Source organism: Rhinopithecus bieti, unplaced genomic scaffold (assembly GCF_001698545.2).
Source record: "Rhinopithecus bieti isolate Rb0 unplaced genomic scaffold, ASM169854v2 scaffold_13348, whole genome shotgun sequence".
Taxonomy (NCBI): Eukaryota; Metazoa; Chordata; class Mammalia; order Primates; family Cercopithecidae; genus Rhinopithecus; species Rhinopithecus bieti.
Window position 1 is genome coordinate 5,651,543 of NW_016808764.1, and position 24,511 is coordinate 5,676,053.

Genomic DNA, 24,511 nt, shown 5'->3' on the forward strand with positions numbered 1-24,511 from the left:
GGTCTGCAACTTTGGAAATTTACTGAATGGATTTTTCTCTGTGTGGTTTGAACTCCACCATGTAGTCTTCCTACAGGAAGGGTGAAGTCCTTCTCCACTCTTGCTATACAGTATTGTCCAACGATTGAGGCTTTTAGGACCTAGAAGTGATCAGGGTGATTCTTTTGGGCCGGAAATTCATCAGGAACTGGGCCTGTAGGTACTAATTATCAGGCTTCCTATGGCCATTGATCTCCTATTACAGTTCCTCCACCTATATAACACAAAGTGCCATTGAGAGACTGGACTACATGCTCGGTTAATTGCAAAACAAATTTCTTGTTTTCATGGAATTTCTGGTACTGGTACTTTCAGTTTATCACAGAAGGTTTGAAATACTGGCTCAGGAGAGCGTTTATAAACTTTTTCTCAAACTACGATATTTATTTGAAGATCCAGTCCAGCTCCATCAATTTTTAGGGTTACACATTCCCCTTTTTTCCAGCGAGGTTCAAGGGGATTGGTTATTACTAGCTCTAAGGGGTTACATTGTACCTTAGTACAGGAAGGGCCATTTTTTCCTTTCTGAAGGTGGACTGGATCCTTTTCATTTTTTTTTTTTAATCCAAGTGGCCTAAATGACACAAGACCAGTATTTACATTTATTTCCACACAGTCCTAATTTACGACAGATGTACTTATTTTCTGCCATATAGCCTCTTTTCTAATTAAGAGAACTACACCTTATTCCTAACTTAATATTATTAATTTGATTACTATTAATTTGATGCGCAGGCATCAAATTTTAAGGTGACTTGTTTGGGCACCCCTTTTTTTTCTGTTTTGGCTAACACTTTACTCGTATCATTTATGAACCCCTACCAGTCTTCAGTTCTTAATCTTATTTTAAAAACTGTGGTTATGGGAGGCTCAGATGGGTCATAACACACATCAGGTTGGTCATTTCCTGGGCTACATATCTTGTATAGAAAACATTATACAAACAAGTTCTTTTTAGAGTTCCAGTACACTTATAATAACCATAAAATAATAGAACCATAGCAACCTTTTGTCCTACCTCACTGACTGGATGTATACACTGGGAACAGCCCTCAGTTGAGGAAGGTCAGTTGAAGTCCTTACTGTACAAGTCCAAACTTTAAGGAAAATGAGTCCCACAATGAATTTCCTTATGCTTCTGCCATGCGTGGACCAGTCAGCTTCTGGGTGTGACTGGAGCAGGGCTTGTCGTCTTCTTTAGAGTCACTTTGCAGGGGTTGGTGAGGCTGCTCCCATCCACGTACTGCTGTCTACTGATGTTTAAGGATGGTCTCAGAGGTTGGGCCTGCTAGAATAAACTGAGTCCAACAGCACTACACAGTATGTTCAACCAGGCTCTCTGATACCAGGAGCAAGGTGGTGGGTTTTAGGGTGTTGCAAACTTCAGTGGTTATGTGGGGATTTTCACATAGCAAGCTTTGGTACTTGGTTAATCTAGCATTTGTTAACCAATGCTGTCTTTGGTGTTTATTAAAGTTACCACAGCATGGGTGGCCTTTATATTCCGGTTTTGCCTAAGGGTTAGTTTATCTGCTTCTTGTGCTACCAGTGCTGTTGCTGCTAGGGCCCTTAGACCTGGGGGCCAGCCTTTGGAAACCCTGTCTAGTTGTTTCGAGAGATAGGCCACCGGCCTTGGCCAGGTCCCCACAGTCTGGGTTAAAACTCCAACTGCCAATTTTTCTCTTTCTGACACATAGAGTGGAAGGAGTTTTGTCAGGTCAGGTAGCCTCAGCGCTGGGGCTGACATGAGTTTTTCTTTTAACTCATGAAAAGCTCGTTGCTGTTGGTTTAACAGATGTAGTTTATCTAATCTGTATTTTTATTAACTGTCACCCACCGAAATATTGACTTAAATCCTGCAGCTATTTGATTTCAAGCTTTAAATTGATCTGGTATTCCTTGTGGGACTCCAATTACGTCTCAATAGACATGAGAGTCGAAGGACCCATAAGGGGCTTCTCTCGCTTTACGATGTCTTGTTTTTTTTCCTTCTTGTTGATGAAATGCCAAGGTGAAAGGCATAGCCAATTGGACTAAATAAAGCACAAGTGCCACTCCAGTTATTCAGCAGAGTGTCCAGTAAAGGTCCACCACGATACCACCACACATCCGCTCAGGGATGAACAAGGGCTGACTGACTGATAAGCTCTTGAACCCTTCAGGTCTCCAAGGAATGCTAAGTTTCCTCCCTGTCGTGAGAGACACAAAGTGAACTTAGTGTTGGGAGACGGAAGCTGGATGGCCCTCGGGGCCTGACCCGCACGCAGGGTGCCGGACTTCCGGATATAGGAGAGAGAGCTTGGCATGACTTATTACTCCAGGCTGTAGAATCCTGGGAAAGAGCTACCATGCAGCCTACGCCTGGTGGACGGGAGGACCACCTTAGTGGAAGGGGGACAATCAGGGCCTCTGGCCTGCCATGTGCACAAGCATAATAATCGCTTTTGTTTAACGTGCAGATGGAATATTGATCCATTTTAACCAGGCATTTGCATCTTGGTATCCGTATTCCTGGTCCTTAATTGCTAAAGGGTTTAAGTCTTTAACTTCTATATCTCTAGTAAAATGGGAATGTATGGTTTTTAGGAAATTACACAAAAACCGGTTGGGAGCAGTCCATCCTTGCTCCTTTAGTGGTCCCACCAGAACATTGGACCAACCCATGGCCATGGAAAGGCTCTACATCGGGGGGGGGCAAGACTCCTCAATTGGCACTGGTGGTTCCGTTGTATATACCGATTATATCCTCCGATTAGCTATTTGAGTCCTAAGATTTCAACCTAATGCCCTAATATGTGAAGTCATGGAAGGAAGGAGGTCAGGATTTTAAGATGGAAACAACGTCATCTGTTCTGATATATAGACGTAGGAGAGCTGTCTTGACTTGGACCAAGTCCCACCTAGCCGGTTTAAATATAGGTCGGGACATAGGGATCTTAGGAATAGGCAAACCTATTTAGTTTGAGAGCGGGGCGAGAGAATTGACTTGGTTATGTTAATAACTACGATGTTCAGCAATAAAGCGCGCGGGAAACATACGAAAGAGTAATTGTTGATAGAGGGAAAGAGTTGAGACCTTTTTTACTTAATTGTTCTTGTTGTTCTTGTTTAGTTGTTTTTTCCTCTAGGGACATATTGAGGCCCACACAGCTCTGGAGTGTATATATGAGGTTGGCGCTATTTTTCTTTGTACACGTCAGTGGTCGTGCAATGTTAGTCCCACACTCTATTTTGCCTGACCGAGACATAAGCTATGTTAGTTCCTGTGCGTCGTTATGCAGCTACCAAAGAGATCATCAAAATTAATTTGGCGTAGGGTCCTTCCCCAGGCTGGTTTCGAGGATTTTCTTTCTCTTTCCTACCTGCTGATTGAAGAACGTCATCTTATAGGCTGGTTGCTGGGTTACCTGCAAACTACTAGGGAGGTGCAGGAGTGTATGCTTAACCGGCGTACATATGCTAAAAGACTTTTAGTTCTGGGAAAGGGAAAGTGGAAGATGGAACCAGTATATAATAGTTTCTTATAAGAAACTGACCTTTGTTTTAAATGTTATGGAGCTACCCTGGGCAGTGGGACTTTTAATTAGTCCATAGTGTACAGTTATTAAAATAAGAATATTTTCAAATACTTTGGACATTTACATTTTTTTAGTCGTTTCCTTGTGCCAAAGGAAAAGCTAAAACACACCCATTGGGTTATATTTAATAATGCTTTTTTGTATGATTGTTTATACCCAAAAAATTTCATCTTTAGCTTTAGTTTCATCTAACATTCCATCTTTATGTTAGTGTGTTAATTAATGTTAAACCTAATTTTAACAAAATTCCTTGTAGGATATATTTATCTAATTTTTAATGTTTGACTATAAGGTAAGGATTTTTATTGGACTCCTTTTAAACCTTTTATAAAAATTTTTGCTACAGGAGCAGGTTGGTGCTTTAAGAAAAAACCCCGTTATGCTCTTTACCTTGAATGGTCCAGTCATGAAAAACTGAAACGGATACTTCTTTAACTTTGCTAATATGTTTACACCAAGGGAATTTTCTTTACAATTAACTTTTAAAACTTGCTTAAACTTTCAAAAACAATAATTTTTTTTAACTTTTAATGCAGGTAAAATGTACATTCTTATGCCTCCTTTATCCCTTTTACTAAAGGTATATTTTACTTTTCTTATTACGGCCTTGGCACCCATTAAAACCTTTTTTTTTTTCCCAGTAATTTTACATCAGGAGGGCCTAGTTACTTTTAATTATTACAACTTTTGCATAATGTTTTTTTTTTTTTTTTTTTTTTTTTTTTTTTTGGAGACTGGAGTCTCGCTCTGTTGCCCAACTGGAGTGCAGTGGCCAAGGATCTCAGCTCACTGGGCAAGCTTCGCCTTTAGGTTTCCACACCATTCTCCTGCCTTCAGCCTTCCCAAGATAGCTGGGACTATAGGGCGCCCGCCACCCTCGCCCGGCTAGGTTTTTTTGTATTTTTAGTAGAGACCGGGGTTTCACCGGGTTAGCCCAGGATGGTCTTGATCTCCTGGGGACCTTGTTGATTCCGCCCGTCCTCCGCCTCCCAAAGTGATTATAGGCTTGAGCCACCATGCCCAGCCAAATGCTTTTTTTAACACACTTTTTTTTATAACCTTTTTTTCTTTCACTACTTTTACAGGTAATTTTTCGACATGCCTTAACTTTCTGACTTATTACAAACATTTCTTTAAACAACCAGTTAATGTATTTCAGGACAAGAATTTACCGTATAACACCCTTTTTATATAAATTTCGCCCCCCCCTTTTTTTCCTTTTTTTTTTTTTCCAAAGATCATAACCATTCTTTTCCAAAGCAAACCCTTTTTTATGTCTGTGGACTAGACTGTCTAAGGCCACAAGAATAGAAGTTATTACAATACATGTTACACTGTTAAATTTTAGCCAACTTTAATTTTGTTGAAAATCTTGTTAAGTTTGGGATTTTAATTATCCTTTGCTATAAATAAGACCATGTTTTGTCCACATTAGAATTGGTATAGATGGCTTTTTTTTTTTCAATTACCCGGGAGGAACCATTAATCTGTCCTGAAGGGAGTTCCTCCTAGGTTTGGTCAGATCTTCGTATGGTAATTAAGATTTAGATCCCCTGTTAGGAAACCTGCTGGGTTAAGGGAATTTTCAGTGGTTAATGTTAAATCAACTTTTTCTCTCTTTGACTTTGTCTCCCTCTCTGACTTTCCTTTTGTCTCTGTCTCTTTCTCCTTCTCTGCCTCTCTCCTTCTCTCTCTCTCTCTCCTTGACTCCCTCTTTGTCTGTCTCTTCCTCTCTCTTTTTGCCTCTTTTCCTCTCTGTCTCTTTCCTTTCTTTCTCTCTGCTGGTCTTTCCTTGCCTCTGCCAGCCGCTTATGGTGCTGTTCTCTCAACCACTGTGTGTTGGAGGCGGGGTGTCTAAAACCAGCTGTAACCAAGTGTCTATGTATGGGAGCTGGTCTGGGTGCCCTGGCTTTCAGGTTACCTTGTGCCATACCTTTGAAACAGGGGGCCTGTCTAGGCTTCCTTCTAATGGCCAACCTACCTCTGATGCTGGCCAGTCTATTTTACACAGAGTTTTAAGTTTTCCTGGTGTCATAGTACTCCATGGTCTCCCTTAAATCTTTTTCTTGAAAATTTTCAACATAGTTCCTAGTGGGGTGGGCTTACTTTGTGCCTCACCCATGTTTCCTCCAGACAAAACACCACACTCACACCACACGCACACCACAAAACAAAGAACTAGTAAAAAGGGTACATATACACTTTTGTAGTTTACATCAAACCAAAATCAAAACCAAAATCAGAGTATCCAGATATCCAAGTCAGGTCAAAATCAAAACCAAAGTATCAAGCAATCCAAGTCAAGTCAAAACAAAACCAAAGTGCCAGTACAGGCACACTGTGGGTGATCAGGCCACACTTCCACTCAAATGGAGTAGGCAAGTTCCCAAGACCAGTCCTGTCAAGTAATTTAAATCAAGTCAAAACCAAACCCAAAATCAAAGTGCTGATAAAGGCACGCCGTGGGTGATGAGGCCATGCTTCCACTCAAATGGAGTGGGCAAGTTCTCAAGACTAGTCTTACCAAGCTTCAGATGTCCAGACTCCAAGTACCAGTTCCTTCCCAGTGTTCATCCACTGCATTGATCCTCCACAGGGGCCTGCCACACACTGCTCTGGCAAGGCATCCCACCAGGGCAAATGCCTACCCAGGAGCGCTCTCAGGATCCGCGTTGCTCAGGCTGGTCAGAGTCCCCCGCAGGGATGTTCCACAGGGCAGGCTTAAGCCGCCTAAGGAGCTGCCTCAACAATCCACCAATCACCTCACTTTCCGGTTAGGGAACCAAGAAATGTAACAGGATATGCTGCAGACAAAACTCCTCAGACGCTGACTTAAAGAAGGAAGGGGTTTATTCGGCCGGGAGCATCAGCAAGACTCCTGTCTCAAGAGCCGAGTTCCCCGAGTGAGCAATTCCTGTCCCTTTTAAGGGCTCACAACTCTAAGAGGGTAAGCATGAGAGGGTCGTGATCCATTAAGGACGCAGTGGGTACGTGACTGGGGGCTATATGCACTGGTAATTAGATCGGAACGAAACAGGATAGGGATTTTCACAGTGTTTTTCTATACAATGTCTATAAGCTACAGATAACATAACCGATTAGGTCAGGGGTCAATCTTTACCAGGCCCAGGGTGTGGCTCCGGGCTGTCTGCTTGTGGATTTCATTTCTGCCTTTTAGTTTTTCGTTTTTCTTTCTTTGGAGGCAGAAACTGGGCATAAGACAATATGAGAGGTGGTCTCCTCCCTAAGAACCTGGGAGGCAGAGGTTGCAGTGAGCCGAGATCATGCCACTGCACTCCAGCCTGGACAACAGAACAAGACTCCATCTCAAAAAAAAAAAAAAAATGTTGATATTAAAAGGAAAACACTAAAGTTTCTTAATTTAGTCAGACTCTCAGGCCCTAACTCAGTTTAGTTAGTCTTATTTAGAGTCGATTCTATTTATCTAGTTACTTAACTAAAAAGCAGATTAGAAACTGCAAAAGAGTAGGGCATGGTGTCTCACGCCTATAATCCCAACACTTTGGGAGGCCAAGGCAGAAAGATCGCTTGTGGCCAAGAGTTTGAGACCAGCCCAGGCAACAAAGAGAGACCTGGTTTCTACCAAAAATTTAAAAATTAGCCAGGCATGGTGGTGCACACCTGTGGTCCCAGCTACTGGGGAGCTGAGGTGAGAAGATCACTTGAGCCTGGGAGATCAAGGCTACAGTGAGCCATGATCACACCACTGCACTCCAGCCTGGGAGACAGAGTGAGATTCTGTCTCAAAAAAAAAAGAAGAAAAGTACAAGAGGAAGTAGGAGGTACAGGATCCCAGAAATAGGATAAAGCAAGAGAAAACTAGCATGAAGGAAGATGGTAGGGAGCAATGAAAGGAAATATCATAACAGAAATAAGAATTCGAACAATATAGCAATCCAGAATCACTCAATAGGGCCTACGTAGTCCCACTAGCCCCAAAAGAAACTTCCATATTACCTAAAAGGAGATCAATCAATGATGTTCACAACAACCCTTAATTGCCAAGGAACAACTGAGTATGTCTGGGATTCTCACCCTGGCAAAGAGTACAGAATAATATGATGAAGCCATTTAATCAAAAGAAAAGGTTAAAATTGTAAGGATCTGATGTTCAAATAAGTAATTACCTCAGAAGTCACTTACGTAAAAGACTCATTCTCCAAAATGCCAGGCACATGGGTTATGATTGTGTTATTCAACGCTGATACAATGGCACAGAATGTATCATACTGAGAAGTGAGTGCCCTCTCGGGGACAGACTCCTCAGTGAGTCATCTGGCACTACGACACTGGAGATACAAATAAATACCACCTCTTCAAAAACAGTCTGAAATTCAAGGGGTCATAACCTAGAGCATCATGGCCGGGCACAGTGGCTCACGCCTGTAATCCCAGCACGAGGTTGAGGCAGGTGGATCACCTGAGGTCAGGAGTTCAAGACCAGCCTAGCCAACATGGTGAAACCCCGTCTCTGCTAAAAATACAAGTTACTTGGGAGGCTGAGGCAGGAGAATTGCTTGAACCCGGGAGGTGGAGGTTGCAGTGAGCCAAGATCATGCCACTGCACTCCAGCCTGGGTGACAGAGCAAGACTTTGTCTCACAAAAAAACAAAAAACAAAAAACAAAAAACCTACAGCATCTATGGATCAAAGGTAAGCTATAAAGTAACAATCAGACTTGCAAAGCTAGACCCAGAGAAAGTGTGGAGGTGGAACATACTTCTCTTCAGCACTTAACTACGGTGATATTTTGCAAGATCCTCTCTACACCTCTGTCCTACCAGCATCCCTTTCCTATGTCCCAGAACTGCTGTCATAGGCTGGGTTGGTTGGTGTGCTGGTTGGTTGTTCTTGCTAAAATGTTTTCACCACTCAAGTGTAAAGGAGCCAATAGTTGTTAAACACCATGATCTGTGAGGCTGGTATTACTATGTGGCAATGAAAAGGAAAATATGGAAACAGGCTCAGTGACCTGTCCAAGATCTCAGTTGCACTAGGAGTCTCACTACATTCAAAACTCACAGGCTCACAGATTTTCAACAGGAAAGGAGTAGCCTCTGACCCTGGCTGCCCTCCTCCTCCCCCAGCTCTACCCTCTGAAGCTTGAGAGAATCCGGGAAGGGGTGGGGACAGCTACAACAGCTTAACCAGCTGCCTGACATCACAATAGAGCCTGAAGGGTAACTAACCCCTTCCTCCAGCTGGATATAAAATAAAAAGCAGCCAAATACTCCTTTCTTTCCCATCTGTAGGGAAATGAAGCTACTCTCCTTTCTTCCTGTCACTATTAAAATTGTGAAATCATTAACTAGTAGATATTTTCCATGAGCTGTTGCTTTTAAAGGAGTCTGTCTTTTTCCTTAGCTACCCTAGTTTATTATAACTTCCATGACACAAAGACTCTAAAATTAGGAAGATTTACCAAGTTGTCACTGTACTGTTAAAAAGGAACTCTTATTTTAGAAGATTAAAGAACTTTCCAACTTAATGTATCTGTGTAATTACTGGGAGCAACTCTGGTCGAGGAATAAGTTCTTACTATTATTCTCTTCCAGCTACAGACAGCCATAACCTTCAAATAAAGAAAGCATTGAATTTCCTTCTCTAGAGTTTGGAAACAGCCTTTCTCTGCTCCCCATTCATTGCTCAAAGTAAAGTAAATAGAGAAGTTAATTCCCTGCTCATTCATTTGCTCATGAATATGCACACGAGGGACACCACTAGTTACTATGGGGGTTAAAGGGAATCATAACAACCACACACGGTGCCTCATGCCTATAATCTCAGCACTTTGGGAGGCCGAGACGAGAGGATCAGTTGAGGCCAGGAATTCAAGACCAGCCTAGGCAATACACCAAGAATCTGTCTCTACAAGAAAAAAAAAAAGTTTTAATTAGCTGAGAGTGGTGGCAAGCACCTGTCGTCCCAGCTACTCCAGAGGCTGAGATGGGACGACTGCTTGAGCCCAAGTTTGAGGCGGCAGTAAGCTATGATTGCACCCCTGAACTGTAACCTGGGTGCAGAGTGACACTGTTTCTTAAAAAAAAAAAAAAAAAAAGGCTGGGCATGGTGGCTCACGCCTATAATCCTAGCACTTTGGGAGGCTGAGGTGGGTGGATCACGAGGTCAGGAGATGGAGACCATCCTGGCTAACACAGTGAAACCTCGTCTCTACTTAAAAAAAAAATTAGCTGGGCATGGTGGTGGGCACCTGTAGTCCCAGCTACTTGGGAGGCTGAGGCAGGAGAATGGTGTGAACCCGGGAAATGGGGCTTGCAGTGAACCAAGATCACGCCCACTGCATTCCAGCCTGGGTAGTAGAGCGAGACTTCGTCTCAAAAAAAATAAATAAACAAATAAATAAATAAATAAGGTACTCGGAGAAGTAAAGGTCTACACAGAAATACCTCTGTCTCCAACTATAAAACAGAAATTGTAACACATGCATCTACCTTACAACATTATAAGCAGCAAATAAAATAATCCACGGTGCAGGACATGTGATAAGCACTCGTACGTCAGCGATACGAAAAAAGCAAGAGGAGAAAATTATCCATAGTGTGCTACAACTTATCTAACTAAGAGAGAACATGAATACACACCCATATATGAATACACACATATATTAATATATACCTACACATACTGCCTTGTATTTAAATAATGAAAGAATAAATCATTAAATTTAGGCAGAAAGGCAACAGAGTGGAAGGATCAGAGACAGAGCTAGATTTCTGAATAGATCTTGTTTTGCAGATTTGACTTGAGGCCATATATTGCATTTTTTTAATGTAATTATGATGCAACAAAATCAAATTTTAAGAACCAATCTATCAAAAGCAAAAGCAAAAAAAGAAACAAATGGGCCAGTGTGGTGGCTCACTCCTGTAATCCCAGCATCTTGGGAGGCCAAGGCAGAAGGACTGCTTGAACCCAGGAGTTCGAGACCAGGCTGGGCAACATAGTGAAACAGTGTCTCCCCGGAAAATAAAAAATTAGCTGGGCATGGTGGTGAGCACCTGTGGTCCCAGCTACTCCAGGGACTGAGGATCACTTGAGCATGGGAGGTAGGTTGCAGTGAGCTATGATCGCATCACCGAACTCCAGCCTGGGTGACAGAGCAAAATTCTGTCTCAAAGAAAAAATAAAAAAGAAAACTTTATTTTAAAAAAAAAGATTAAAAAAGAAACAATTGAATTTTTTTTTTAGATGGAGTCTCACTCTGTCGGCCAGGCTAGAGTGTAGTGGCGTGATCTCAGCTCACTGCAACCTCTACCGCCTGGGTTCAAGCGATTCTCCTGCCTCAGCCTCCCAAGTCGCTGGGATTACAGGCACTTATCACTGTGCCCAGCTAGTTTTTGTAGTTTTTTTTTTTTTCTTTTTTTTTCAGTAGAGACGGGGTTTCACCATGTTGGCCAGGCTGGTCTCAAACTCCTGACCTCGTGATCCAGCCGCCTTGGCCTCCCAAAGTGCTGGGATTACAGGCGTGAGCCACCACACCTGGTCGAAACGACTGATATTAACTACATGTTCTGTTGATGACAAAACCACACAGAGAACTATTCCAAGTAACTTTAAAACACAGTAATTTGTACTATACAGTCCTAGTAGAATATATGCTATGGACAAAAAAACTACCAAATAAGTCTTAAGCCATTTTCAAATACTAACACTGCTGGTGGTAGTATTGGGATTATTATTCTGAGACTTAGGAGCATACTGTGGCATAAGGCAAACGAGAGTTTACGCTGGTGTTACAAATAGGATTTTTAGCATGTGAGGAAGGAGCCACAGATATAAGACCAATGAGGGTCAATAAAACCCCGAAACCCTGTATTGGAACAATTAGTGTGAATTCGTGATTTAGCTTTAAAAGAAATCACCCCTTTCTTAAAAACCATGTGCATCCCTCATGCCTCAACTGTGGTCTCTCAATATCACTGTACCAAATAAACCTGATTCCAGTATCTGGAAACGACTGATTCCCGATCTGGTACAAGAAATGATAAGCCTGGAACATCTTAACATCCTTGCATTCTCGTTTGACATCCCAGGCTACTAGTACAGTGTCAAAACGACTTGACGCTCGACTTGTCCCACTGGCCAAAAATGGGACAACTTTGAGCATCAATAAGGTTAAAAAGTATAACTGACTGAACACATCAAATATGCTTAAACCCATGAGTTCATAAGGTTACAAAAATTCACTAAACACAATTAGAAATCAAGTAATTATTTTGAAAACTGGAAAATAAAGGAGGGGGGAAGAAATCAAGCTTTTATCTAGCCTTTCTTCTGCAAAATTTACTTCAGGGAAACCAAATAACTGGACAAGAGTCTCTGCAGAAGTGTTCCAGCTAACAAGTAAAAAAGGAATGTTAGAATTATAATTTCACCATTTTAAATCCTTAACAAATTAATGGATCAGGGAACAATCATCAGTGACTCTTGGCACCACAAGAGATAGAACCAAACAGCGCAGGCTTTCTGATGGAAGTTTATAACACTACGCACAGAAAGTTTTGCCAAAAAGAGGAGAAAAAAACCTCAAACGTGAGTCTCTAAACCTCTGGCTCTAACCACCATTTTACAGGAAATACAGGGACAGAGGAACATCTTAATTGATGCTACTGGAATATAATACAAAAAATCAAGACCATGAAGTTTTTGTTGCCAGTCCATGATGACATTATAGAAGTTGAGAGTAAGCATTTAGAAGTATTTACAAATTAAACCATAACTTTATGTCTACTGAACTTAACAATTTTTTAATGGGGCTGGTCTTACATATGCCTTTTTTATGCCACTTTTCTATTAATTCATTTGTATTGTATCTTACAAACAGTCCACAATAGATTGGAAATTTTAAAAATTAGTCCTAAATCACAAATAATATGAAAAGTTTTCCTCTACCAGACAAACATGCATTCAACAAATAAACTGACAGAGGAAAAATAAATAAGAGACAGAACGTGAGAGACAACAGATGTATCAATCCATTGAAATTTTGGAAACTTATTTGGATTCTTATATAAAGTGTAGGAAATATATGTGCACAGTTGTACACATATATGTGTATGTACACATGTGTGTGAGAGACAGAGAAACAATATCAGAGAAATATGAACACGGGTGGATATCTGATGATATCAAGGAATATTAGTTTTCCTTAGGCAGATAATGGCATTATGATTTTTCTAAAGCATCCTTATCTTTTAGAAATATATACTTAAATATTTATGGATGAAATGCATTTGGAATTTGCTTCCAAAGTTTGGGGGGAGTACAGGCAAAGGTTATACAGATGAAATAAGATTGTCCACAAATTGGTAGTTGTTGAAGCTGGGTGACAGGGAAATGCAGGTTCATCGTACTGATCTCCCCTCTTAGTTACATATAGTTGAAATGTTCACAAAGAAAGGTTTTCTGAACATTTGGCTGTTACTACTATTAAACATAACTAAGAGGGAAGTGTACAAGTACTTTAACACGGTTCCATGTAAAATGTGATCTGCTTTCAAATGAGGGAACCATAACCTTCAACTACAGGGGTTAGGAGAACTTTAACGTAGTAAGAATAGTTTCTAAAATGAGTAAAATGGGGGTGTGCTCTGGACCCAGGAAGGAGAAAACAGAAAAAGCATGACAGGTGGGAGGGTATAGGGCACAAACAATAGCCAGCAAGGTGGTCAGGGGACTGTGAAATAATAATGCTAACAGATTTCTCTATACTAGGCACTGTATTAGGCACTTTACATACATTTCTCACCTATTCCTGGTTATCAATCCTATGAAGAATGCATCACTTGCCTCAGGTCTCAGAATCTGAACCAAAGTCTCTGATGCTACAGCTCTTTTCCTGTGTTCCTCTGCCTTTCCAGGATAGGGAGAAGATAAGGTTTCATCATGGGAAAGCTTAAATACCAAGCTAAGAAATTTACATGGTACTTTGTGTATTAAAAAGCAATGGTAATTTTTGAAAAGAAAAATACTGTAATTTCAAGTAAACTTTAATAAGATTCATCTGGCAGCAATCAAAACTAGCAATTAGGCCAGGCATGGTGGCTCAATCCCACAATCCCAGCATTTGGGGAGGCCAAGATGGGAGTATCACTTGAGGCCAGGAGTTCGAGTCTAGCCTGGTCAACAAAGTGACACCCCATCTCTAATAATTTTTAATGTAATAAATAAAATTTTAACAAAGAAAACCTACCAACCAGAGAGGACAGAATTTAGCAATAGCAGGGGGGCTAGAAGGCTACTGCAATTGTGTGACTGAGACATAATGAGGGCTGGAATTACAGGAGTTGAAATTATGTGCAAAGACAAATGCTTTCTCTCACAGTAATCCCCTCTCCCTGCTGATAGACTCCCCTAGGGAGTCTTCCACCACCAACTCTAGACACACTACAATTTGCCAGCCCAGAAATTACATGATATCCTAGGTTTCCAGAATGACACATAAACCTAAAATCCTAGGTGTGCTCTGACAGGAACAGCACTATCACCCACCACCCCAGATCAAGATACTTCTCTGAAGGCAGCATAAAAACCTTAAACATTTTTGGCAGACACATGAGCATAAGTCACATGCTAGTAACACACCCAGGTCCTTTCACATAGGTGCTATGGGGTAGTTACTTCATTTTGGGGTCCAAATGCAAGACGCAGGATTCTATTCCATGTTAGCTGTTAATTTTAATCAAAGATCTTAATGGACCTGCATTTTCTAACTTGGAGTATATGCTATACCCGTCAAGACATTTACAAAATCAGCTGGGCGCTGTGGCTCATGCGTGTAATCCCAGCACTTTAGAAGGCCAAGGTGGGATGATCACTCAAGGCCAGGAATTCGAGACCAGTCTGGGCAACATACCCCATCTCACAAAAAAATACAAAAATTATCCAGGCATGGTAGTGTGCACCTGCAGTCCTAGCTACTCAGGAGGGTGAGGCAAGAGGATCTCAAGCCCTGCAATTCAAGGCTGCAGTGAGCTGTGATCATACCACTGCACTCCAGCCTGGGCAACAGAGCAAGACTCTCTAAAAATAATAACAATTTAAAGTTGTATTTTATTTTAGTTTTGTAGACACAGGATCTTGTTATGGTGCTCTGGATGGTCTTGAACTCGTGGGCTCAAGCAATCCTCCACCCTCAGCCTCCCAAAGTGCTGGGATTACTATCATAAGCCACTATGCCCAGCCAAATTTTTTTAGAAGACATTTACAAATTCAATTAATATACCTAGGTTAGGTCCTCATCCAACTCACTGGCAAAAATGTTGTTGGAGACAGGATCAAACACAGAAACCTGTTGTGTCACTAGAGTACTAAAGGACTGAAATGTGCAAGCAATAAAATGAGTGTAGCAATGAATGGGAGGGCATTTGACGCTGAAGAACTCTAATGAACCATAAAAGGCACATGGAAAGTGCCATCATCAGCTTGCTTTCCTCTCTGGGCTTGTGTATAAGAATTCACTTTGTAAATGATATGGGCCCTACACAAATAAGCGGCATTTTCATTACTGTAATTATTATTGTTTCTTAAATCTCCTGACAATCAGATGGCTCTCTGCCTTGCTCTTCAAGATTAGAAGAATACCAAGAATTAAAGCCAAAACATGTACTGAGCTAGTGATGGGTTTACAAAGAAGGGTTCTTTCCAGTAGAAGCAGATACCAACAAAGCCATTTCCTGACCAGTCCTACGAAATCTTCTAAAGCGTGAACTGTTTGTTTGTGGATACATTGTTTGCTACCATCCCAACCCAACAGCTGGAGGGAAGAAGCAACAGATGTTCAGTAACCGGCCAATTGCTCTAGGAACTGCCACAGTTCATGGTTTAAAACAATGATTTCTAAATAGAGAAAGATCACAATCAAATCAAAGACAAGAGATCCCCATGTGTTCCACTGCAAAAATGTTTGTTACACATAAAAGGTCACCTGAGGAACAGCCAATGAACAATTAATTAGCAGAGCAAACAAGAATATTTTTGAAGGAAGAAGCAACAGAGGACAGAATTTTAAATTACTGAATTTTGAATGATTTCTTTTCCCCTACTAAATATAAAAGGTTTTTTTTGTGGAAACTATGAGGTCATTGTTTTCCAGAGTCTTTACTATAGGAAACAGCTGTGGGGACTACACAAACAGAGAACACTGCCCTATTTAGTAGCCCCTCATTGTGACAAGTGTATAGATGGGGAGAGGAAAAATCCATCAAGCCACGCACAAATAAAACAAAAGTAGCAGAGTCAAACTAAAAACTTTAAGTCACACAAAGGAAGATGTAAAACAACTAACCTAGGAAAAGCATCTATATGATTACAATTGTATCTTGATTTAAGAGACAGTTCCATCTTTAGACTAGATCAGTTCCTTTCTACATGGATCACCAAAAACTTACATGATTCACATTGCACAGTACCTGAAAATGGTAATATTCAATAAACATAGCTTTGTTTTCTTGGGATTCTTATGTTCAAATACTATATGACCCAACCAAAATGAAACTTATCCACCCACATCCAGAATGGCTTTCCATTTTATTTTTCCAGTAGTCAAGAGTGCCATCCCCAAACACCCTGTTTCAAAACCTCTATGTTATTTTCATCTCCTCCTCCTTATCCACCCTTCACACACCCATAAAGCTGCCAAACACTGTCAACACTGCTTCTAACATACATTTTACATAAGCTCAAAAGTCAGAAAGGAGCAAGGGACAAAGAGAAGAAAGTAAGTGATCTCACAGAGCCAAACCATATCATTCCACCCCTGGCCCCTCCCAAATCTCATGTCCTTTTCACATTTCAAAATCAAAAAAAAAAGAAAATAAGTAAGGTGAATCCAGCCCAGTCCACTAGGAGGCATGTGACTGCCCTCCTACAGTATCACCCAAGACTCTGCTTAAGCTTGTGCAGTGATAGGAAAAATACTATTATGTGAGGCAGCTCATCCTATTTTCAGACAACCTGCTCATAAATCCTATATACGAGGCCCGCCATTCCCTTTTCTAATTTCTCCTCTCCCCTCTCAAAGCTTCAAGCCCAAGAGTAATCACAGTCCTCAAATGAGGTCTGACCCAAGCCCACAACAGAACTGGCTCACCACCAGCACATCTAGATTTATAACATCAGAGGCTGGGGCTGGCTGCTCTGCAAGCTGTCTTTGGTTGTGGCGTGTTCCTCTCAGATTAACCAACACGTTGTGCACCTCCTACAAACCAGGCACAGAGATTCGATGTTGAATAAGACAAAATCACTGCACATGAGGGAGTGGAGGGGAGATGGCAATGGGTTTAGGAAACAGAATCCTTTTGCCTCTGAGAGTGATTTTCTATGTTTTAAACAGTTCATACAACATAGGGATTATCTGATCCTTGGAAGAATGTATGAATAAATCCATCCAATCCTGTTACCCTTTGAGGGAACAGGCAGTTCTTTAAGAGCCTTCCATTTCTTCCTCAGTTATCAGTCAATTCAGGCTCTCCTACTGTAACATTTTTAGTTGATATTTTGTGAAGAGTTACTGATTGTATCAGTGACAGGCAGGCATTCAGTAAACATGGTTACCTGCCCCAAATTAATGCACATATTTAACATTAAAATTCACACAGATTGGCCAGGCGCAGTGGCTCATGCCTATAATCTCAGCACTTTAGGAGGAACAGATGGGCAAATCACTCAAGCCCAGAAGTTCAAGGCCAGCCTGGGCAACATGGCAAAACTCATCTCTACAAAAAAATACAAAAGTTAGCCAGGCATGGTGGTATGCACCCGCAGTCCAAGCTACTCGGGAGGCTGACGTGGGAGGACCACTTGAGCCCCGGAGGTCGAGGCTGCACTGAGCCAAGATCATGCCACTGCACTCCGGCCTGGCCAACACAGTGAAACCCTGTCTCACAAAAAAAAAAAAAAATCGAACAGATGACTGTTTTTGAAACTTGACAAAACGATCTAAAATTTGGAGAAACTTTAAATAGCATGAGAAAGAAGACTAAGCAACAATAACACTATACAGCACCAGTAAAAGAATTGATGAAACAGAATACAAAATTCAGAAATAAACTAAAACTCTAAATATACAGAGAAACCTTTGGTAAATAAGCAGGATGATCATAAGGTTGGAGTAACAATGGTAACAACATCAGTTAGCTCTCAGTGAGCCCTGGCGGAATGCCAGACCCCCTGCCAAGTTTTTCTCTCATTTGTTTTCAAAACAGCCTTATGAAATAGATATACTCTTATCTCAACTTTACAGATGAGGAAATCAAGCCCAAAGAGTTAAGTGCCAAACGTCCCGAAGCTAGCAAGTGGTGCAGCCAGGATTTGAACACAGGCAGTCTGGCCCCCCAGTCAAGCTCTTAACCACTCACTATACTACACAAGAACACAAGATGGAAAATACCAAACCTTAAAATAAATCCTCACTGTATGCATGCACCAAAGTAAACTCCATATTCTGAAGAGATAAATATTTTAGAACACAGTAGAAAAAAAGCTAAAAAAAAAAAAAGAAAAGAAAAATTATCCTATATGCAAGAATACCATTTTCAGCTATATAATAACAAAAGCAATAAGGGAAAAGGTCAGGTTAAAAAATGTAAATTAAAACTTTCTGTAATATACAAAAGTACCAAACTAAAAGAGCAAGAAAATGAAGGAAATATTTTTATCAAATATACCAAATGTTTAAAGTTGTTACCTTATATAAACATATACACACACACACACACACACATATTCTATAGAAAGCTCTTACAAAGTTTAAAAATCAAAAACAGTCTTCAGAATCTAAATAGACACCATAACCAAATGGGATTTATTTCTGGAATGAAAGGAGGTTCAACATATGAAAATTGATCACAACATTAACAAAATAATGAGAAAAAAGCAAACCATGATCATCTCAGTTGATGCAGAAGAAAGCATTTGACAAAATTCAACACTCTTTCATGATAAAAAACACTCAACAAATTGGGAATAGAAGGAAACTTCCTCAACATGATAGACGCACCATATTAAAAAGCCCCCAGCTAACATCATACTCAATGGTCAAAGACTAAAAGCTTTTCCTCTAAGTTCAAGAAACAAGACAAAGATGCCTACTTTTACGACTTCTATTCAACATAGTATGAGAAGTTCTAGGCAGAGCAATTAGGCAAGAAAAAGAAACAAAAGCCGTTGAAAATGAAAAGGAAGAAGAAAAATGATCTCTCTTCACAAATGACATGATCTTACATGTAGAAACACCTAAAGATTCCATAACAAAATCTGTTAGCACTAATAAATAAATTCAGCAAAGTTGCAGGATACAAAATCAACATGCAAAAATCAATTGCATTTTTATATACTAGTAATGAACAATACAAAAATAAAATAATTCCATTTACAATAGCATCAATAAGAAAAAAATACTTAGGAATAAATTTAACCAAGGAAGGAAAAAAACGGTACACTGAAAACCACAAAACATAGTTGAAAGGAATTAAAGACATAAATACATGGAAAGACATCCCATCTTCAAGGCTTAGAAGACTTAATATTGTTAAGATGACAATATTACCCAAATCGATCTACATATTCAAGGCAATCTCTGTCAAAATCCTAACAGTGTCTTTTTAAAGAAATAGAAAAGTCCGTCCTAAAATTAATATGGAATAATCTCAAGACACTGAAGCAAAACAATCCCGAAAAAGACAAAATTGATGGACTCACACTTCCTGATTTCAAAACTTACTACTGTACACAGCTACAGTAATGAGAACAGTGAGGTAAAGATACATAAAGATAAAGCCCAATAAAAACAGACATATAAATCAATAGAATAGAACAGAGAGTCAAGAAATAAACCCTCACATATATGATCAATTGATTTTCAACAAGGGTACCAAGATCATTCAATAGGGAAAGGATAATTTTGTTAACCATGGTATGGTTCTGGGAAAACTAGACAGCCACATGCAAAAGAATAAAGTTGGACCCTTACCTAAAAAATTATTTCAAAATGGATGAAAAACCTAAACATAAGAACTAAAACTATAAAACTTTCAGAAGAAAACAGAGACTTTATGACACTGGATTTGGAAATGATTTCTTGAATATGACCAAAAGCACAGGCAACAAAAGAAAACTAGAAAAGTGGACGTCATCAAAATTAAAAACTTGGCTGGGCACGGCGACTCACACCTGTAATCCCAGCACTCTGGGAGGCTGAGGTGGGCAGATCACTTGAGGTCAGGAGTTCAAGACCAGTCTGGCCAACACGGTGAAACCCCGTCTCTACTAAAAATACAAAACACTAGTCAGGCGTGGTGGCGGATGCCTGTAATCCCAGTTACCCAGGAGGCTGAAGCACGAAAATTGCTTGAGCCTGGGAGCTGGAAGCTGCAGTGAGCCAAGATCGTGCCACTGCAATCCAGCCTGGGCAACAACAAAGCAAAACTCCATCTCAAAAAAAAAAAAAAAAAAAAAAAACCACTTTTGTGCCTGTAAAGGCACTACCAAGGGATTGAATGACAGAATGGAAGGTAATAGCTGCTATTCATATATCTGATAAGAAACTAACATCTAAAATATATAAAGAACTCTCACAATTCATCACCACCACTAACAAAAAACTAATTCAAAAATTAGCAAAGACCTGAATAGACATTTCTCCAAAGATATACAAATGACCAATATGCACTTGAAAGGGTGCTCATCATTAGTCATTAGGAGAATGTAAAACAAAACCACAACGAGGCCTGGTGTGGTGGCTCATGCCTATAATCCCAGCACTTTTGGAGGCCAAGGCAGGTGGATCAGTTGAGCCTAGGAGTTCAAGACCAGCCTAGGAAACATGGTAAAACCCCATCTCTACAAAAACACAAAAATTAGCCAGGCATAGTGGCACGCACCTGTAGTCTGAGCTACTCAGGGGAACTGAGGCAGGAGGATCCCTTGATCCCAGGAGGTTGAGGCTGCAGTGAGCCATGACTGAACCACTGCACTCCAACCTGAGTGACAGAGCAAGACCCTGTCTCAAAAAGAAAAAAAAAAAACACACACACACACACACAATGAGATACCACTTTACACCCACTAGGATGGCTATAATCAAAAGCAAATGGAAACTAACAAATGTTGGTGAAGATGCAGAAAAATCAGAACCCTCATCCAGTATCAGTGAGAATGTAAAATGGTGCAGTTAGTGGAAGACAGTTTGACAGTCCCTCAAAAAGTTAAACATAGAATTACATGATCTGAAAAAACTGAAAACAAGAACTCAAACAGATACTAGTACATCAATATTCACAGGATCATTATTCACAATAACCTAAAGGGGGAAACGATCCAAGTGTCTACTGACAGATAAAAGAATAAAAACCTGTTACATACAAATGATGGAACAGTATTCAGCCATAAAAAGAAATGAAATTCTGACACATGCTATAACATGCATGAACCTTGAAAACATTATGTTAAGTGAAATAAGCCAGACAAAAAATTTTTGCGTATTACATTATAGAATTCCCTTTTTATACAGTACCTAGAATAGGCAAATTCATAGAGACAGAAGAAAAATAGAGGTTACTGAGGACTAGAGAAGAGTTAATGTATACAAAGTTTAATGTATACAAAGTTTCTGTTTGGGATGATGAAAAAGTTTTTGAAACGGAAAGATGGTTGTACCACACTGTCTGCACCTAACACCACTGGATTGTGGTTTTCTCGTTTTTTGTTTTTTTGTTTTGAGACAGTTTCATTCTTGCTGCCCAGGCTGGAGTGTAATGGCTCAATCTTAGCTCACCGCAACCTCCGCCCCCAACGTTCAAGAGATTCTCCTGCTTTAGCCTCCCTAGTAGCTGGGATTACAGGCATGTGCCACCACGCCTAGCTGATTTTGTATTTTTACTAGAGACGGGGTTTCTCCATGTTGGTCAGGAGGCTGGTCTCAAACTCCCAACCTCAGGTGATCCGCCCTCCTCAGTCTCCCAAAGTGCTGGGATTACAGGCATGAACCACTGCACCCAGTCCAATTATATACATAAAATGGTACATTTTATGTTGTGTATATTTTACTATAATAAAAAAAGTTTTCAAATGCTAAGAGATAAATGAGCAAAGAAAGGATATGACAAATTTAAATTACAAAACCAAACTCATTCTACAAATGGCTTCTGGGTACCCAACATGTACCATTTACTATGCTGGGTGAAGTTTATTATCAACTAGCAGCACTGTAATTTTTGTAGTTTCTTTTCTTTGCAATGTAATATAATACATGAGAAATCAAAAAGATGTCCATACGTTTTGATGTTCTAAGGATATGTCTGGAAATGTATCCTAAAGAAATAACCCAACAAAGCAAAAAGCTATTAACACAATTCATGTTCATTATAGTTAAAAAAAAAAGAGTAGGGAAGAAAATGTACAAAGGAAGAGGACAGGATAAGTAAATTATCACTTAGCAATGTGATAATACCACATAAATCATTAAACACTAAACAGTATTACAAATGTTCTTTAGAAACATTAAAAAATGTTTTACAAGTTGCATTTAAAACTCATAATCCGAAGTGGTCTGACCAGAATAACAACTATATAAAATATTGTAAGTGGACAAGAAGTACAAAAATGTAAATCAATGGCACCTTAGGGCAGTGCGTTCCACAGAGTAAGAGCATGTATGTCACACTGCCCTAAGTTCAAGTTGAAGCTCTGCCCCTGCAAATGTGTAAAGAACCAAACTAGGTCAAATCAGAATGACAGATTCAGTGCTAGTTTACATCGTTGGTTGGGAAGACATTTTTCAAAAACCTCAGAATTGGAGTTTTATAACAAATAGAAATATCTAGCCAAAACTATCCTAAACTACCAAATATTTCCCCTCATGAATTACCATGGGACCACAAATATAACATGTCTAAAATAGAATTTATCATCTTTGAAAAGTTCTAAATTGCTTCAGTTTCCCAAATGTTACCAGTTTCAAAGAGGCTAAGGTGTATATATATATTATATATATCTATATAATATACATACACTATTTGTCCTGAATCAGTTTCTGTCCTTTCCCCTCTTTCATCATCACTCAACCCATCCTCAATGTACCTAGCCTCTGAGTGAACATTCTTTTAAAAATAAAAGAAAAAAGACAATCATACCACAAGCTTGTCTAAAATTATTTGGTTCCTGCCTTTGCAGAATGCCATTCTGCAACATGGCACCCAAGGACTTCCAGATCCAGCCCTGCTCCAATCATCACTCAGCGGGCCTCCTCCCATCCTACCTTGTCAACCACTACCCTTCTGCTACAACCACCCTAGACCTTGACATTTTCTGAAGAAGCCATGTTGTTTGAGGTTCCAAACCTTTGCACTTACAGGCTTTGCTACCCTGCAAAGGACTTTCCCACCTTTCCCCTATCTACCTAGAAAATTCCTACCAAATCCTTCAAGACACGGAGCAGGTATTGTTTCTTCAGTCACCCCGCAGGCCCCATTCCTCCCTCAGGTGACCTCACCCCTAGGTTTGCACAGCACTTTTGTATATAACTCTGTCCCAGCACTCGTCCTATCCTATTGCAATTATTTTTATACCCATTTGTCTTCCCTTCTAAACACTGAATTCCTTGAGGACATGGGCCACTTCACTCATTGCCATATCCCCAGTGCCTTCTAATGCAGGACCAGCACAGTATATGTGCTCAATAAATCTGTGGACTTAATAAATGTATACCCTGTCTGCAAAATACCAACCTGATTTGTTTCTTAATGGGCATAACTTGATATTTCAGGCTAGGCGCAGTGGCTCACACCTGTTAATCCCAGCACTTCGGGAGGCTGAAGCGGGTGGACCACCTGAGGTCAGGAGTTCGAGACCAGCCTGGCCAACATGGTGAAACCCCATCTCTACTAAAATATAAAAATTAGCTGGGCACAGTGATGCACACCTGTAATCCCAGTTACTTGGGAGGCTGAGGCAGGAGAATCGCTTGAACCCGGGAGGCAGAGGCTGCAGTGAGCTGAGATCACGCTGATCATGCCACTGCACTGCAGCCTGGGCGACAGAGCAAGACTCCGTCTCGAAATAAAAAATAAAATAAAATAAATTGATATTTCTGCAGCTCTACACTGTATTCAGCACTAAGAGCAGGTCGTCAAACTGTAAAGCAAATCAGGTGTCACGACTCTGCCTTCCTGGTTTTGCTGCTACCTCTCTGACTGCCCCTTAAGAGGTCCTCTTTCTCCTCCTGTCCTCTCAGTTTTAGTTTCCTTCAAAGGCTTTGTCATGGGCCTCAGACCTTCTAAATATGCTCCTGGCTTCAATTATCACCTCTATGCAGCTGAATCCAAGTCTATACAGCTAGTCCTAAATTGCACCTGATTTCCAACTGTCTATTAAGACTTCATCTCTTAAGTGGGAAGGTCATATCCTATGACTCCCAACCCCACATATTCAAATTAAATGTACAATCTTTCTGCTCCTCATGCTCCACAAACCACTTCCCTTTCTAAGTGCTCAATTTTTATCAGCTATTAAATTTGTATCAAATATCCCTATTATTTCTTTATCACCTTGGCCTGAAATCTCAGTATTCCCTTTACCACTCCACGTCTTGTAGTTTCCTTAATAGTGTCCAATGTCCTCCAAAATGTCTCTTGGATTCACCTTTCCTCCCCCTTTTCCTCACTTCATTCCTGTGATTGTTTTCTCCCTGTATTTATTTTCTCCTCCATTTGATTCATTTTCGCTCACCATCAGACCCATTTTTCTAAAATCGTTTTCATCAAATCAATCTCTCTGCACAACTCAAGAAGCGTCAATTGAATCACTACTGATTGCAGCCTCAAGGCTAAACTGTTGTGACAGACTCTCAAAGTCAC

The 24,511-nt window shown here is 40.3% G+C and overlaps 1 protein-coding gene across 1 annotated transcript in view; it reads right to left on the reverse strand.

The window, feature by feature from the left end:
• Nucleotides 1-24,511, reverse strand: part of USP31 (ubiquitin specific peptidase 31) — a 96,064-nt gene that overhangs the window by 62,717 nt on the left and 8,836 nt on the right. The window lies entirely within an intron of this gene.